The following is a 19,124-nucleotide window of genomic DNA, read 5'->3' as shown; positions in this document are numbered from 1 at the left end:
TCTTAATAGCAATCAAGGGTTAGGCATCTTATGATCCAAAAACAACTATCAATAAAGAATGCTTCCTTGCAAAGCATATGGAACTTCAGGAGCATTACCTGCTATGATATAAAAAAGATTTTGTGTGATGCAAAATTAAGATAGACAAAAATGCCATAGATGAAAACTTGGAGGTGACATGTAGAAAAAGATCAAAGTTATGAACCTTTGTTTATAATATATTTTATATTTTTATATAATAAAATATATAAAATATATTTTATATTTTTACCTGATATTGTATCTATGGAGCTTTTCTCCCCAGGACTCCATTGAAAATGGGTTCACTCGGCCCAATGGACCATCCTGAAAAACAAACTTCAAATAAATAAATAAAATAAATAATAATAAATCTGCAGTATAGCTTCATATGTTTGATTTTTCTATACCTCACAGTGCAATCTGTTATGGACCAACAAGGGAAGCAGAGAGTGCCTGAAGCCTGAGAGAAAGAGTATATGTTTTATATTATTACAAATAGTGTTTTGGGGATCACTGATGCAGCTGGTATGCTATTCTATACATTCAGCACTAACATCATATTCTATCTTGATTTTGTCTTCGTAAATAAATGTACACCCTCGTCTTTATATTGTATTGATATGTTTTTGTGTAAATATGTGATAAGCATATTGCAAAAAACTATAATTTTGTTATGTTATCATGTTCTTTTCCCCCTCTCTCCTTTTTGTATCAGCTAGTTTATTGCTTTTATATGCCTTACAGCTTATTTTGTACTTGAAGTCTTAGGACCAGTTCACTTACACAGTTAACCAACAAACAATGTAGTAATTTAAACGTATTTCACATAGATCATTCAAATATAGGTTTTAGGGAGCAAGAAATTAATATGAAATACGTCCTTCAGTACAGAATGTAGAAATGGCACTTTCTGAAAACTTCTAAAGCCCTTTGTACCTGCTACAGTATATCTTTATGCTTTAATTCTTCTGTTGAGTTTTAGTGCTCAGTTTCATGTTAGCCTCCATGTAACTTCCAGGGAAAAAAGATAAATGTTTCATATCTGATCAGAAGAACTCAGTAACTGCAAAATTCCCTTCTCTGTGAACCAGAAGATTTGGTATAATTCAAAATATGATGGCTGGCATAAATGTGAGATGCTGTAAAAAATGATAATGTGAAAAAGCTAACACAAAATAATGACTCTTACATATTTATCAATCGAGGATGTCAACATATCCTCAAAACATTATTAACGTAGTATTTTTGAAGATTTCCAACACTGCCTTCTATGACTCATTCTCATAAAATTTTGATTGCTGAAAAAATAACTCTACACAGGAACTGCAATGTTTCCTTTAAGGAAACAATACATTAAGCTGACATAATGTAAATGAAAGTCGACAAAGTCATGAGAAAATGCTTCAGGCAATGGGCTAGATTCCAAAGAGTTACTCTCAATACAGTCTGCCCTGATTCCAAAAGATCTGTTCTCAGTGTAAGTGACTTATTTTGGTGTAAGGCCTTTCTATAAACAGGCTTACTAGGGGAACCAGATTTCAAAAGACCTGCTCTCAGTGTAAGTAGTCATTTAATGCTGAGAGGAAGTTTTTTATTATTGGGGTCTGCAAACAAAAACACAGTCCTCATGCCCTTAATCTAGAAACTGTCCAGACCCTGGCAACATCTTGATATCCTGCCAATGTAAATTGCAAACAAAAGGAAAGATAATACACTCCCTTGGAGGGGGGACCTGAATACTTTGAATGCATCTGACGTACTGCAAAGACTGCCGATACAACTCTCACCCTTCAAATAAAGGGCTTGAAAAGCATCTATCAGCAGCCCATGGATTCCCATACTGTTTTAACACTTCCTCCAAGGCATTCTGGTACATGGCTACATGTCTTCTACAAGCTATCAAACACATCTAGCTACCACTGGTGAACTCCCATGAGCCCCTCCAATTATGGTGCAAAGACAAGTAGTTGATCCACTATTCCATGAGCAGTAGAGAATTGGCACTTCTTCCTGAGTCAGAGACTTAGCATGCGGGCAGCGTCTGACTTTGAGCACCATAGCATGTGTTTTCCTACACAGGTTGAGGAGCATGACCCTGCAGAACTAAATCATGTTCTTCTGTCTCCCTTTCTGAAAATAAACGCACATGGGGTTCACATGAGATAACTCCTGTATTAACTTACCTGCTTACCACACCTAATGGTGCTGTTAAGCAGGATAACCCTAAAACATCAACAGACGAGTGTAACTCCAAGACAGTGCTAGCCTGAATTTCAGTTGCTTAAGGAACTTAACGTTGGGAAATAATCCCCTTTTCTGTTTATAAGTGCACTGCTTATAAATCCAGATATTAGCAGGCCAAAAACAAGTAAACACAGAAGAGATAAATAATCTTCTTTTCTTTAGTCCCATACAAAACAAAAAAAAAAAAAAAACATGAGAAATTTAAGGCCTCCCATTCTTTTCAAATAACCTGGCTTTATTTACCTTATATAAGTTATTTCACCTGAAGACTTTATCAGACCTAACAGTGCAGAGCTTTAACTTTTAAATGTACACACCTGTAACATAGCCTCAGGGAGTAGGAGGTTTCACAGTAGCCCAAAGGAAGGGGAGGATCTGGGACTGGCTTGAAGCCAGTTGGGATAGCAAACCAAAGGAGAACAAAAGCAGACACAGGACTAGGTAAAAGAAAAACAACAGGCAGTACACCTAAGCACTGAAAAGGGAATTATTTCCCAACATTAAGGTGCTTAAGAAACTGAAAGTGGGATCACCAACAACTTGGAGATTTACCTTTTTCTTGATCCTTTCTGGAAATGGGGGGTGATTATTTCAGTTTGCTAATCCTGAGGTGCTGTCCTAAGTATTTCATACAGCATTGAAAAGGCATGTTATGGAGATGCTGGGCATTGAACCCAGGACTTCAGACATGGAAAGCATACATTCTACTGCTGATCTACATCCCCATATATGTTAACCATGAAGTCCCAAAAATATCTGGTGACGTCAGCATTTCCAGTTAGATCTCCACTCCTGCAGTTTTGCAACAGAGTAGCTGATTAATTGCCGTACTGATGTCATTACCAAAATGAATCCAAATTCCACCATCTACTTCTGGAACTGTTTCAGTTAAGGACAACATTTAGCTACTGCTGCTAACAAAAGATTGGTCACCATCTCACCTCCCTCTCTTGAATCAGTGGATAATTTGCTAGAACCTCTTTGTGACCATCCAAAAGTCATTGTCCATGGTGACACTAAAGTCCTACCACTTCCAGGCTTTTTCCTCAGTGATTACCATAGCTTAAGTGGTTGTGGTTTCTCGTTTTCTTTGAGTCCAATGTGTGATTCCCCACTCTGTCATGCTAGCATTTCATAGACTTTTTTTTTTCTTTAACCTCACAAATTCTGTCATTGTAAGGTCCACTAATGAGTCTTAGGATTACCACTATAACAAACATCAATGACCTTCTGACCAGAGGCTTGTCATTGTCTCAGCTAATGAGTTCTCGAATAGAGTTCATTCAGACTCCATGTCTCCAACCACCCCCATCTTGAGTTTTCAAACAGGACTCATTCAGACTCCATGTCTCCAACCTTCCCAGCTTCATAGGAGAATCTCTTCTGGAGGAGGCAGTTGAAATCATTCGGCACAGAAGCACAGTCAAGGTGTTCCCTGGGTACCCCCTCTATTATGTTTCAGTTTTTTTGGGTCTCTGTAGCCACTGTCCCAGTCATCTGACCCAGCTCAGTACCAAATTGGGATTAGCTGAGAGCTCTGTTCCTTTTTAGCTGCACGTGTCCAGAATGCATAGATTCAGGATTGATGAGATGACAACAAAAATCAGTTTTTGAACTTTAGCCTAATGTTCTGTGGTACCAACTACATTTATGAGCATCCTTGTGTTTCAATATTGTGTTTGTTATGAACAGCCCATAAGCAACACAACAGTCCAAAAATAATTCATCATTTGGGTTCAGATGTGGCATGCCAGTCTTCCAAAAAGTCACTTTTGTCATTCCAAATATGAAGATATATTTGTTTTGCTTTTTTTTTTTACTTTTTTGTTATCAGTTTCTTAGTAACAATTGAGTATACCAGGCAGCCACGGTGGTGCAGTGGTTAGCATTGTCACCTCACAGCGAGAGGTTCTCTGGTTCGATCCTCGGCTGGGATGCCTTCTGTGCGGAGTCTGTATGTCCTCCCTGTGGTCGCGTGGGTTTCCTCCAGGTGCTCTGGTTTCCTCCCAAAGACATGCTGCATGTAGATTGGACACTCTAAATTGGCCCTAGGTGTGAGTGCGTGTGTGTGTGTGCCTTCTGTGGAAGGATAGGTGCCGGGCTGGCAACTCGACACTGTAAAACTCCACTGCCAATCATGAGCAGACAGGTGATCCGCTATGGTGACCCCTAACCGGGAAAAGCCGAAAGAAGAAGAAGTTACAATTGAGTATACCCTTATGACTATTAGTCCTAAAGGATTAGGGTCAAATGACAAAGTGTTGAATTTGTCCATTCTTTGGGGAAAACAGGGTTTATATGTGAGCCCTATCCATTCCCACTGTCCATGCTCAGTACCATGGTCAGGGTTTAGCATGCTATGGGTTTAATGAGGGTGTGTCATCTGTTTTCATGAGTGAACTAATTCTGCAGAAGGTTCTGCCCCCCCCCCCAAAAAGAATGACCCAGTGTAGTCTCCATTCTCCATCAAGAGTTTTAACATAGAAAGAGTGCTGCAGGCACATGTGAGTCACCCCCCCCCCCCCGAGAGAGAAGTGAGCAGGAATTACCTTATCCCTCTTCCCCCTTTCCAGCAGGTCCTCCAGCACCTGTGCACTATTAGAACCCATATTATCATCAGGGTTTTATCCCCCTCTGCTGCATCACTTTGCCTGTGAATTCTGAAGACTTCTTGTAAAGCTACAGATGCCACAAGTGGTACCACAGGTGGTACCATACTGAGAACTGCATCTACAGCCTTCAAGAAGGTTGGCTATATGGAACACACCTTAGATGAATATGCACAAAGAGGCAGAGGTTTCCTTTCTGCAACTCACAGTCAGTGAGATAACCCTCTGGATTACTGCCACAAACTCCGACTGAATGGTACCCATATGGTTACTTGCAAGAATCCCAACACCCTGTGGGTCAGAGTCAGTTCTTCGATCAGGAGAGATATCACTCCTGCTTGAGACATTTAGTTCCAGTGCCACTGTTTTGTGCAGAGGTAAGACCCAACAAATCTACCTGGAACTTTTCAACCTCCCACATAAGCTCTAGTTCCTATCCCAGCACTGAAATGACATTCCACAGCTCAGAAGTCAAGTTTCCATTGTTAGGGGCTTGTCCATAATAATCTATACTGCTTTTGCCTGCTTGGCATCACATCTAAGCCCCACTCTGCCAAAGGAGTAGACAGTACACAAAGTGGCTCTATGCAGCTTTACTGACTAAGCTTGACTGGGTTACAGAGTTCTCATATTCTTTAGTGATATCTCAGCAGGAATGATTTTAATGGGTAATACAAATGAATACTAGAAACTATGAAAACAGAAATGCTGTGAATAACAAGTCCTTTACTACATGCCTGTAGTGTGCTATAGTTATGGAAGAGTCATTCTGATGAGGCTTAACAATTTGCAAACTAGCATACAATACATTAAATGCAAATGCATAATAGTTTATGAATTAACCACATCAACAACTGACTATGTAACACTTTGCAGTAAAAACATTTCCTAGTAACATTAAATCTATGTTGCAATAAACATTGTTTAGAAGCATTTGTTGCCTAGATTATTAATACTAATGCTTCATACTAAGCACAATGCTGCTTCTTTAAAGGATACCTTGCAATTTAAATCCATACATAGGTACATAGGAGGGTACTAGACTATTGGCCCTAGGGCCTATATAAGCCTAGCCAAAAATGTACCCTGTCTTTCGCCACCCAAGAAAATTATTTTCCTGTGCCCCTGTCGAGCAGAGCCACAGAAGTGATCCCCGGGGTGAATTTCCTATCTCCCATCCAATCATCAAGATTTTTCTTGAAGAGTGCTAATGAGGAGCTCTGTTTGACATAGATAGGTAGTCTGTTCCAGAGTATGGGAAGTCTCTGGGACAGGAATCTATCCCTCCAGCATGTTCTGTTTATTGTGGTGATAAGGTTTAGGTCGCTAGAGCGTTTAGCTCAGAGGGACTGGGATTTCTTTTAAGTGGAGCATGTTCAACAGCTCTGAGTTTGAAAAAGCTTTGTATGTTAGGCAGAGATCGCCTCTGAGTAGGCGATATGCGATGGAGTAAAGCTGGAGTTTTTTGAGACGGTCTACGTAGGGCATCTGTTTGAGGCCAGTAATCCTCTTTGAGAGGTATTTCTGTGGCCTTTACAGTTGTTGTAGATGTCTTGTGAGGTACATACCAAAAGAAGCATTGTACTCTATGAGTAGAGTGGAACAATGACCTCTTTTTTTCTGGATGAGAAACCTTTTGTGATAAGGTGAGCCACGTAGAAGGATTTCCTGACCACTGTGGCGATGTGATTATCAAAGGAAAAACTACTGTCCACCTGTGCCCCAAGGTCTCTTATTACATTTTTGGTGTTAAGTAGACTACCAGCTATGTGGTAGTTCATGGGTACAGAGTTTTTACCGAAGGGAATGACAATACACTTTTTGGCATTGAGCTTCAGGCCATGGCTTTGACAAAAGGCATCTGTCTCAGTGAGGCCCTTTTGTAGTATGTCCACATCGTTAGGAGTTTTGATTATGGCTCCTAGTTTGCAGTCATCTGCAAACGTTGTTAGCCAAAGACCTTTTGTGTTAGCCTGTACTTCAGAGAAGTAGATACCAAACAGGAGAGGACCCAGGACTGAACCCTGTGATACTCCACTTGTCACTGGTCTGAAGTCGGATTTGGAGTATGCTTCTTTCACAGTGTGGATTCTGTCCATGAGCCAGTTGGCAACCCATCTTGTGACATAGGGATTTATACCTAGTTTAGTGAGCTTATCTATAATTCCAGAATGGGGGATGGTGTTGAAAGCCTTGGCGAGATCTAGATAAGCTATGTGAACCACCTTACCCTCATCTATGGCTTTGGTGACTGCTTCAAAGAAGTCAATCAGGTTTAGCCACATGATCTGCCTTTTATAAATCCAAACTGAGTAGGGTCTAGAGTTTTGAGATTACCAATGTCTTTGTTTATGAGTTCCATGATGATACGTTCCATGGCCTTGCAGACCAGGCTAGTCAGGCTAATGGGGAGGTAGTTCCCGGGGTCCGTCATGGCTCCCCCTTTGTGGAGTGGGATAACCGTCGCAGTGCGCCATTCAGTGGGCACAAAGCCTGAGGTGATGCTATGACTGAACATGGCACTTAGGTAGAGTGCCAGTTCATTCTATAGTTCGTGTAGAACTCAGCCTGGGATATTGTCAGGTCCCAAGGATGCTGTGTTCTTGGCTTTAGAGAGTGTGTTTTTTACCTGTGCAACTGTGATTACAGGAACTTTGCATTCTTCCAGTATAGAGATGGGCCCTCTAGGGGGTGATAGAGGGGTAAAGTTAGAACTGAACCTATCTGCCAGGATGTTGGCAATATCAGTTGGTTCTGTATATTTAGTGCCATTGTGCTGTAACTCAGAGCAGATCTGAGTGTTGCCATTGAGATTATTGACATAGCTATAGAATGCTTTGTGGTTGTCTTTAGAGTCAGTGGCAATTTTGTTTTTGTAACTAGCTTTGGAGGATTTTATGAGGGATCTCAGCTTCTTACTGAGGTTGACCAGGGCATCCTCCAGTCATGGGATTTTACTCTTTTTTGCAACAGTTTGTTTCTTCTGTTGTAACTTTTTTTATGGCAGAGGACCACCAGATCAGCTTCCTTTTTATGGAGGATAGCATCTTGGTCCTATTAGGGATAGCATGATCCATGCACTCGTGTAAGTGCTTATAAAGTGCATTTGTGTAGGATTCAGCAGTCAAAACTCTATTGTCCGTCTGCATGGGTGTCATGAAGTTTGCCACTTCTGTCTTAAGAAGTGTGAAGTTGGCTTTGGAGAAGTCTTTTACGGTAGTTTCCCTAATTGGGGGTGGGGCGGAATGTGGATGTCTAGGATGATTAGCTTGTGGTCGGATCTGACCAATGAGGAATTGACCTCTGGTGTGGAACACCGGTTGCCCATGTTGGTAATGACCAGGTCTAGGATATTACTGCCCCTGGTGGGGGTGTGAATAAGTTGATCCAAGGCATTGGAATTTATGAATTCCAGAAAACATTGAGCAAAAGAGTTGGTACATGAGTAGTTTTCCCAGTTACTGGTCAGGTAGTTGAAATCGCCCATTATTAGGGTGTTAGATTGTACCCTAATAATTTCTAGTGTATCAAGAAATGAGGAGTGGGAATTCTGGGGCATGGTGGGGGGTCTGTAGCAAGCTACAACTTGGATTGTGGTCTTGCCCAGAGTTAGTTGCACTTGGATAATCTCGGCTGCATTATGCTGTTCAACTAGCCTGGAGGTGTGGATATCCTTAATGAATATGGACACGCCTCCACCTTTAGTGCTTCGTTCTGGGTTAGGTGGCCAAAAGCTGTGGTATGAATTATAGCCTGGTAATGCAGGGGTGCTCTCTGGAGCTTTGAACCAGGTCTCTGTCACTGCACAGATGTCGATGTTCTCCATTTTAAGAAGTGCCTCGAGTGAGTGCATTTTGATGTTTAGACTTCTAGCATTGGGTAGCATTACCCTCAGATTTTGCTTGCTTATACTTGTTACAGTGGTGAATTTGTCATTTGAACCTTGCCTAAAAAAGGCACTATGGTGTGGCAAGAGCCTTAGCCAGTATCCGGAATCCCAAGGGCGACAGGTGCAAGCCATCTCTGGCAAAGCATCGTGGTCTGTCAATCATGTTGTCCTAGGCAGACAAATACTGGATCCCATTAGAATGACACCAGAAGCTTAGCCAATTGTTGAAGTCAATCATTTTGTCCTTGTACTGTGGCATCATTCTGGGTGATGGCAGAATGCTACTCAGGGCCAGGGTCATACCTGCCTGAGCTACAAGATCAGAGTGCTCCTCCATGTCTCTTTTCATGTAGTCCAGGGAGGTACGTCTCAGGTCATTCACACCAACATGGACAATGACAGTGTCATATTTGTACTTGTTGTGGAGTGATCTGAGTGCGTGCATTATGTGGTGGATCCTGGCACCTGACAGGCAGCTGACAGTAACTTTCTCCTTGTTTAGCCTGGTGAGTGGAACATTAGTGTGCCCGACTATCGAGTCACCTATGACTAGAGTGTCAGGTACGTTGTTATGCCTTATGGGCTGTGGTTGAGTGGCACACTGAGTTTGTGGTCTATGTGTCATTTGGGTTGTGTTGGGGGGGGGTGGAGTTTGCTTGCGTTTCTGCTTTGGAGGTCCCTGATGCTTGGGCAGGTTTTTATTGAGAGCCTCCGCAAATGTAGGTGTGTGTTTTGTGTTTCTATGTGTGTGTTTTGGTGGTGTAGGTTTTGAGGGACTATGTGATGATTGTGGTGTGGTGCAAGTGTTTACCTTCTCCTCTTGACTGTCTAGTCCAGTCTTGGGTGAAGAGAGTTTTGCTTCCAGTTTGGCAATATAAGTGCATCTCTCACAAGTTGTAATGCTGGGTGGTAGGAGGAGAGGGTTGTCTGTGTACATGACGCAATTGCTGCATTGCCCCAAGATGCCCAAATTCATCAGGTAGACAGGAGAAATCACCGGGAGCTGATCCTTAGACATACCTGGATAGGTGTTTATTTATTAAGTACTAAAAACTGCTTTCCTCTAGACAAGAGCGGAAAGTTGAGTGCTGTAGTAATTTTCAACTTATTCAGTGCTTACAATGAGTTCTGAACAAGTGCTGAGTTCAAAGAAACAGATTTGAGTGCTGAAACTAGAAAACTGGCTAGTTCTAAGAAACAAAATTAAGCTAGAAGGCTTCCCTCCAAAACAGAAAGGCTTGGGGGCTCAGAAGCCTACAAACAGTCTAGACCACTTAGAGGAAAGGCAGGAAAAAAGCTTAACATTTTTTTTTCTTTACCAGATGCTATCTTTGTACACAGTAGGAGTGCCTGAAATCAGAATATGATCTCACTGCACTCAGTTGAGTGAGCAAATGAGATGGGCCCAGAAGGAGTATCCAAACACAAACTTACAAGAGGGGCGGGCGGTTTCAAAGCCACCAAGATTAGCACCAAAAAAAAACAGGCAGGGTGGGTAGGGAACTAACTGAAAAAACAGAGTCAAAACTTCCATTTCAGTTACTATTCAATGTAACACAAATAACTCAATTTAAATGCCGTATTATTTGAAAAGTGTGCAGATAAAAGATACTTAAATTCTCTTATACGTTCAGTTGAATACAGCTAGATCTTAGCCGGCCAAAGCTGAAGTTTATAAGCAGAAAATATTCCTAAATATACCACTTAAATAGGCAGTGACAGGCTATCAATAAATGAGACTTCCCCCACCTGCAATTGCAAACAGCAATAAAATTTAGCAAGCACTAAATGACAAAACAGTCAAAACTTCCAGTTCAGTTAATATTCAATGTAACACAAATAACTCAATTTAAATGACGTATTATTTGAAAAATGTGCAGATAAAAGGTACTTAAATTCTCTTATACATCCGGTTGAATAAGGCTAGATCTTAGCCGGCCAAAGCTGAAGTTTTTAAGCAGAAAATATTGCTAAATGTAGCACTTAAATAGGCAGTGACAGGCTATTAATGAATGAGACTTCCCCCACCTGCAATTACTAACAGCAATAAAATCGAGCAAGCACTAAGGGACAAAACAGAGTCAAAACTTCAAGTTCAGTTAATATTCAATGTAACACAAATAACTCGATTTAAATGCCATATTATTTGAAAAATGTGCAGATAAAAGGTACTTAAATTCTCTTATATGTCCAGTTGAATACAGCTAGAGCTTAGCCGGCCAAAGCTGAAGTTTTTAAGCAGAAAATATTCCTAAATGTACCACTTAAATAGGTAGTGACAGGCTATCAATGAATGAGACTTCCCCCACCTGCAATTACTAACAGGAATAAAATCTAGCAAGCACTAACTGACAAAACAGAGTCAAAACTTCCAGTTCAGTTGATATTCAATGTAACACAAATGACTCAATTTAAATGCCATATTAATTGAAAAATGTGCAGATATCTCTTGTTGTTGTATCTTTCGGCTTTTCCCGGTTAGGGGTCGCCACAGTGGAACTCAGGTCTGCTAATGATTGGCAGTAGATTTTTACATACCGAGTTGCCAGCTCTGACACACAACCTTCAAAAAAGGTACGCCCATTCATGCATGTCTCCACACAGAAGATGCTTTAGCTGAGAATCGAAAAGGACAACGTCTTACTGTGAGACGATAACGTTACCGGAGCACCACCACTGCAAAATGTGAAGATAAAAGGTACTTAAATTCTCTTATACGTCCAGTTGAATACAGCTAGATCTTAGCCTGCCAAAGCTGAAGTTTTTAAGCAGAAAATACTCCTAAATGTAGCACTTAAATAGGCAGTGACAGGCTATCAATGAATGAGACTTCCCCCGCCTGCAATTACTAACAGCAATAAAATCTAGCAAGCACTAATTGACAAAACAGACTCAAAACTTCCAGTTCAGTCAATATTCAATGTAACACAAATAATTAAATTTAAATGCCATATTATTTGAAAAATGTGCAGATAAAAGGTTCTTAAATTCTCTTATACGTCCAGTTAAATACAGCTAGATCTTAGCTGGCTAAAGCTGAAGTTTTTAAACAGAAAATATTTCTAAATGTACCACTTAAATAGGCAGTGACAGGCTATCAATGAATGAGACATCCCCTGCCTGCAATTCCTAACAGCAAGAAAATCTAGCAAGCACTAACTGACAAAACAGAGTCAAAACTTCCAGTTCAGTTAATATTCAATGTAACACAAATAAATCAATTTGACTGCCATATTATTTGAACAATCTGCAGACAAAAGGTACTTAAATTCTCTTATCCGTCCAGTTTAATGCAGCTAGATCTCAGCCGGTCAAAGCTGAAGTTTTGAAGCAGAAAATATTCCTAAATGTACCACTTAAATAGGCAGTGACAGGCTATCAATGAATGAGACTTACCCCGCCTGCAATTACTAGCAGCAATAAAATCTAGCAAGCACTAACTGACAAAACAGAGTCAAACCTTCCAGTTCAGTTAATATTCAAAGTAACACAAATAACTCAATTTAAATGCCGTATTATTGGAAAAATGTGCAGATAAAAGGTACTTAAATTCTCTTATACATCCAGTTGAATACAGCTAGATCTTAGCCGGCCAAAGCTGAAGATTTTAAGCAGAAAATATTCCTAAATGTACCACTTAAATACGCAGTGACAGGCTATCAATGAATGAGACTTCCCCTGCCTGCAATTACTAATGGCAATAAAATCTAGCAAGCACTAACTGACAAAACAGAGTCAAAACTTCCAGTTCAGTTAATATTCAATGTAATACAAATAACTCAATTTAAATGCCGTATTATTTGAAAAATGTGCAGATAAAAGGTACTTAAATTCTCTTATACATCCGGTTGAATAAGGCTAGATCTTAGCCGGCCAAAGCTGAAGTTTTTAAGCAGAAAATATTCCTAAATGTAGCACTTAAATAGGCAGTGACAGGCTATCAATGAATGAGACTTCCCCACCTGCAATTACTAACAGCAATAAAATCTAGCAAGCACTAACTGACAAAACAGAGTCAAAACTTCCAGTTCAGTTAATATTCAATGTAACACAAATAACTCAATTTAAATGCCGTATTATTTGAAAAATGTGCAGATAAAAGGTACTTAAATTCTCTTATATGTCCAGTTGAATACAGCTAGATCTTAGCTGGCCAATGCTGAAGTTTATAAGCAGAAAATATTCCTAACTGTACCACTTAAATAGGCAGTGACAGGCTATCAATGAATGAGACATCCCCCGCCTGCAATTACTAACAGCAATAAAATCTAGCAAGCACTAACTGACAAAACAGTGTCAAAACTTCCAGTTCAGTTAATATTGAATGTAACACAAATAACTCAATTTAAATGCCGTATTATTTGAAAAATGTGCAGATAAAAGGTACTTAAATTCTCTTATACATCCAGTTGAATACAGCTAGATCTTAGCTGGCCAAAGCTGAAGTTTTTAAGCAGAAAATATTCCTAAATGTACCACTTAAATAGGCAGTGACAGGCTATCAATGAATGAGACTCTCCCCCCGCAATTACTAACAGCAATAAAATCTAGCAAGCACTAATTGACAAAATAGAGTCAAAACTTCCAGTTCAGTTAATATTCAATGTAACACAAATAACTCGATTTAAATGCCATATTATTTGAAAAATGTGCAGATAAAAGGTACTTAAATTCTCTTATATGTCCAGTTGAATACAGCTAGAGCTTAGCCGGCCAAAGCTGAAGTTTTTAAGCAGAAAATATTCCTAAATGTATCACTTAAATAGGCAGTGACAGGCTATCAATGAATGAGACTTCCCCACCTGCAATTACTAACAGCAATAAAATCTAGCAAGCACTAACTGACAAAACAGATTCAAAACTTCCAGTTCAGTTAATATTCAATGTAACACAAATAAATCAATTTAACTGCCATATTATTTGAACAATGTGCAGACAAAAGGTACTTAAATTCTCTTATACGTCCAGTTGAATGCAGCTAGATCTCAGCCAGCCAAAGCTGAAGTTTTTAAGCAGAAAATATTCCTAAATGTACCACTTAAATAGGCAGTGACAGGCTATCAATGAATGAGACTTCCCCACCTGCAATTACTAGCAGCAATAAAATCTAGCAAGCACTAACTGACAAAACAGAGTCAAAACTTCCAGTTCAGTTAATATTCAATGTAATACAAATAACTCAATTTAAATGCCATATTAATTGAAAAATGTGCGGATATCTCTTGTTGTATCTTTCGGCTTTTCCCGGTTAGGGGTCGCTACAGCGGAACTCAGGTCTGTTAATGATTGGCAGTAGATTTTTACACACCGAGTTGCCAGCTCTGACACATAACCTTCAAAAAAGGTATGCCCATTTATGGATGTCTCCACACAGAAGATGCTTTAGCTGAGAATCGAACAGGACAATGTCTTACTGTGAGGCGATAACGCTACCGCAGCACCACCACCGCAAAATGTGCAGATAAAAGGTACTTAAATTCTCTTATACGTCCAGTTGAATACAGCTAGATCTTAGCCGGCCAAAGCTGAAGTTTTTAAGCAGAAAATACTCCTAAATGTAGCACTTAAATAGGCAGTGACAGGCTATCAATGAATGAGACTTCCCCCACCTGCAATTACTAACAGCAATAAAATCTAGCAAGCACTAACTGACAAAACAGACTCAAAACTTCCAGTTCAGTCAATATTCAATGTAACACAAATAATTCAATTTAAATGCCGTATTATTTGAAAAATGTGCAGATAAAAGGTACTTAAATTCCCTTATACATCCAGTTAAATACAGCTAGATCTTGGATGGCCAAAGCTGAAGTTTTTAAGCAGAAAATATTACTAAGTGTACCACTTAAATAGGCAGTGACAGGCTATCAATGAATGAGACATCCCCTGCCTGCAATTACTAACAGCAATAAAATCTAGCAAGCACTAACTGACAAAGCAGAGTCAAACCTTCCAGTTCAGTTAATATTGAATGTAACACAAATAACTCAATTTAAATGCCGTGTTATTTGAAAAATGTGCAGATAAAAGGTACTTAAATTCTCTTATACATCCAGTTAATACAGCTAGATGTTAGCTGGCCAAAGCTGAAGTTTTTAAGCAGAAAATATTCCTAAATGTACCACTTAAACAGGCAGTGACAGGCTATCAATGAATGAGACTCTCTCCCTGCAATAACTAACAGCAATAAAATCTAGCAAGCACTAACTGACAAAACAGAGTCAAAACTTCCAGTTCAGTTAATATTGAATGTAACACAAATAACTCAATTTAAATGCCGTATTATTTGAAAAATGTGCAGATAAAAGGTACTTAAATTCTCCTATACATCCAGGTGAATAAAGCTAGATCTTAGCATGGGTTAAGCTGAAGTTTTTAAACAGAAAATATTCCTAAATGTACCACTTAAATAGGCAGTGACAGGCTAACAATGAATGAGACTCCCTCCCCGCAATTACTAACAGCAATAAAATCTAGCAAGCACTAACTGACAAAACAGAGTCAAAACTTCCAGTTCAGTTAATATTCAATGTAACACAAATGACTCAATTTAAATGCCGTATTAATTGAAAAATGTGCAGATATCTCTTGTTGTTGTATCTTTCGGCTTTTCCCGGTTAGGGGTCGCCACAGCGGAACTCAGGTCCGCTAATGATTGGCAGTAGATTTTTACGTACCGAGTTGCCAGCTCTGACACACAACCTTCAACAAAGGTACGCCCATTCATGCATGTCTCCACACAGAAGACGCTTTAGTTGAGAATCGAACAGGACAACATCTTACTGTGAGGCGATAACGCTACCGCAGCACCACCACCGCAAAATGTGCAGATAAAAAGTACTTAAATTCTCTTCTACATCCAGTTGAATACAGCTAGATCTTAGCCGGCCAAAGCTGAAATTTTTAAGCAGAAAATATTCCTAAATGTACCACTTAAATAGGCAGTGACAGGCTAACAATGAATGAGACTTTCTCCCCGCAATAACTAACAGCAATAAAATCTAGCAAGCACTAACTGACAAAACAGAGTCAAAACTTCCAGTTCAGTTAATATTCAATGTAACACAAATGACTCAATTTAAATGCCGTATTAATTGAAAAATGTGCAGATATCTCTTGTTGTTGTATCTTTCGGCTTTTCCCGGTTAGGGGTCGCCACAGCGGAACTCAGGTCCGCTAATGATTGGCAGTAGATTTTTCATGCGAGTTGCCAGCACTGACACACAACCTTCAACAAAGGTACGCCCATTCATGCATGTCTCCACAAGACGCTTTTAGTTGAGAATCGAACAGGACAACATCTTACTGTGAGGCGATAACGCCATAGCACCACCACATAATATGTGCAGATAAAAGGTACTTAAATTCTCTTCTACGTCCAGTTGAATACAGCTAGATCTTAGCCGGCCAAAGCTGAAATTTTTTAAGCAGAAAATACTCCTAAATGTACCACTTAAATAGGCAGTGACAGGCTATCAATGAATGAGACTTCCCCCACCTGCAATTACTAACAGCAATAAAATCTAGCAAGCACTAACTGACAAAACAGAGTCAAAACTTCCATTTCAGATTAATTTTCAATGTAACACAAATAATTCAATTTACATGCCGTATTATTTGAAAAATGTGCAGATAAAAGATACTTAAATTCTCTTATACATCCCGTTAAATACAGCTAGATCTTAGCTGGCCAAAGCTGAAGTTTTTAAGCAGAAAATATTCCTGACTGTACCACTTAAATAGGCAGTGACAGGCTATCAATGAATGAGACATCCCCTGCCTGCAATTACTAACAGCAATAAAATCTAGCAAGCACTAACTGACAAAACAGACTCAAAACTTCCAGTTCAGTTAATATTCAATGTAACACAAATAAATCAATTTAACTGCCATATTATTTGAACAATGTGCAGACAAAAGGTACTTAAATTCTCTTATACGTCCAGTTGAATGCAGCTAGATCTCAGCCAGCCAAAGCTGAAGTTTTTAAGCAGAAAATATTCCTAAATGTACCACTTAAATAGGCAGTGACAGGCTATCAATGAATGAGACTTCCCTCACCTGCAATTACTAACAGCAATAAAATCTAGCAAGCACTAACTGACAAAACAGAGTCAAACCTTCCAGTTCAGTTAATATTCAAAGTAACACAAATAACTCAATTTAAATGCCGTATTATTGGAAAAATGTGCAGATAAAAGGTACTTAAATTCTCTTATACATCCAGTTGAATACAGCTAGATCTTAGCCAGCCAAAGCTGAAGTTTTTAAGCAGAAAATATTCCTAAATGTACCACTTAAATAGGCAGTGACAGGCTAACAATGAATGAGACTTTCTCCCTGCAATAACTAACAGCAATAAAATCTAGCAAGCACTAACTGACAAAACAGAGTCAAAACTTCCAGTTCAGTTAATATTCAATGTAACACAAATGACTCAATTTAAATGCCGTATTAATTGAAAAATGTGCAGATATCTCTTGTTGTTGTATCTTTCGGCTTTTCCCGGTTAGGGGTCGCCACAGCGGAACTCAGGTCCGCTAGCAGTAGATTTTTACGTACCGAGTTGCCAGCTCTGACACACAACCTTCAACAAAGGTACGCCCATTCATGCATGTCTCCACACAGAAGACGCTTTAGTTGAGAATCGAACAGGACAACATCTTACTGTGAGGCGATAACGCTACCGCAGCACCACCACCGCAAAATGTGCAGATAAAAAGTACTTAAATTCTCTTATACATCCAGTTGAATACAGCTAGATCTTAGCCGGCCAAAGCTGAAATTTTTTAAGCAGAAAATACTCCTAAATGTAGCACTTAAATAGGCAGTGACAGGCTATCAATGAATGAGACTTCCCCCGCCTGCAATTACTAACAGCAATAAAATCTAGCAAGCACTAACTGACAAAACAGACTCAAAACTTCCAGTTCAGTTAATATTCAATGTAACACAAATAACTCAATTTAAATGCCGTATTATTTGAAAATGTGCAGATAAAAGGTACTTAAATTCTCTTATACATCCAGTTGAATACAGCTAGATCTTAGCCGGCCAAAGCTGAAGATTTTAAGCAGAAAATATTCCTAAATGTACCACTTAAATAGGCAGTGACAGGCTATCAATGAATGAGACTTCCCCACCTACAATTACTAACAGCAATAAAATCTATCAAGCACTAACTGATAAAACAGAGTCAAAACTTCCAGTTCAGTTAATATTCAATGTAACACAAATAACTCAATTTAAATGCCGTATTATTTGAAAAATGTGCAGTTAAAAGGTACTTAAATTCTCTTATACGTCCAGTTGAATACAGCTAGATCTTAGCCGGCCAAAGCTGAAGTTTTAAGCAGAAAACATTCCTAAATGTACCACTTAAATAGGCAGTGACAGGCTATCAATGAATGAGACTTCCCCACCTGCAATTACTAACAGCAATAAAATCTATCAAGCACTAACTGATAAAACAGAGTCAAAACTTCCAGTTCAGTTAATATTCAGTGTAACACAAATAACTCAATTTAAATGCCATATTATTTGAAAAATGTGCAGTTAAAAGGTACTTAAATTCTCTTATACATCCAATTGAATACAGCCAGTACATATAGTATTTCTTAACTGAAGTAGGTTTACTACTAATGGGTTCATTACATTTACAGTTTTAATTTCATGTAGGTTATAAGCCCTCTCACATTATTTATATCTCTAACATGCTGTGCATCTAAAAGTTTCTTGCAATTCGATTATGCATATCGCTTTAACTACTGGTGATGCTCTCTTAACATTTGTATTATACATTAATGCTATTCCAAAATAAAGCATTTATTTTAGTGTCAAGGTATAAATGCTTTAAAGAATTAAAGTCTGTGTAATAGCCTGAGAAGAAAATGGGAAATGAGCACACTTGACATTCGATGTGCAAATCCAATCTTGGGAGAAGTATTGAAATGACTGGAACTTTTTGCTTTGTTGTAAAGGAGAACTTAAATGTTGACAGAAGGACTACATTCTTCTGTGCTTGTAAAACGGGAAACTAGTGTTTAATGAAAATACTTTTGATGCCTGAAAACACAGTGAAAAGTATCATCTGTAGCTTTTATGATATATGGCTCTACTTTAAAATATCAGGGCAGCCACGGTGGTGAAGCTGTTAGCATTGCCGCCTCACAGCAAGAAGTTCTCTGGTTCAATCCTTGGCTAGGGTGCCTTCTGGGTGGGGTCTGCATGTCCTCCCTGTGGTCGTATGGGTTTCCTCCAGTTGCTCTGGTTTCCTCCTACATCCCAAAGACATGCTGTAGGTGGATTGGACACACTAAATTGGCCCTAGGCGAGAGTGCGTGCATTTGTGTGCCTTCTGT

General features: G+C 39.2%; 1 protein-coding gene across 1 annotated transcript in view; it reads right to left on the bottom strand.

The window, feature by feature from the left end:
• MYO7A (myosin VIIA) overlaps nucleotides 1–19,124 on the bottom strand; it is a 1,588,820-nt gene that overhangs the window by 672,069 nt on the left and 897,627 nt on the right. The window lies entirely within an intron of this gene.

This window comes from Protopterus annectens, chromosome 5.part1, assembly GCF_019279795.1.
Source record: "Protopterus annectens isolate FY-2018-M chromosome 5.part1, PAN1.0, whole genome shotgun sequence".
Lineage (NCBI taxonomy): Eukaryota > Metazoa > Chordata > Ceratodontiformes > Protopteridae > Protopterus > Protopterus annectens.
This window is presented reverse-complemented; position numbering and strand designations above follow the sequence as displayed.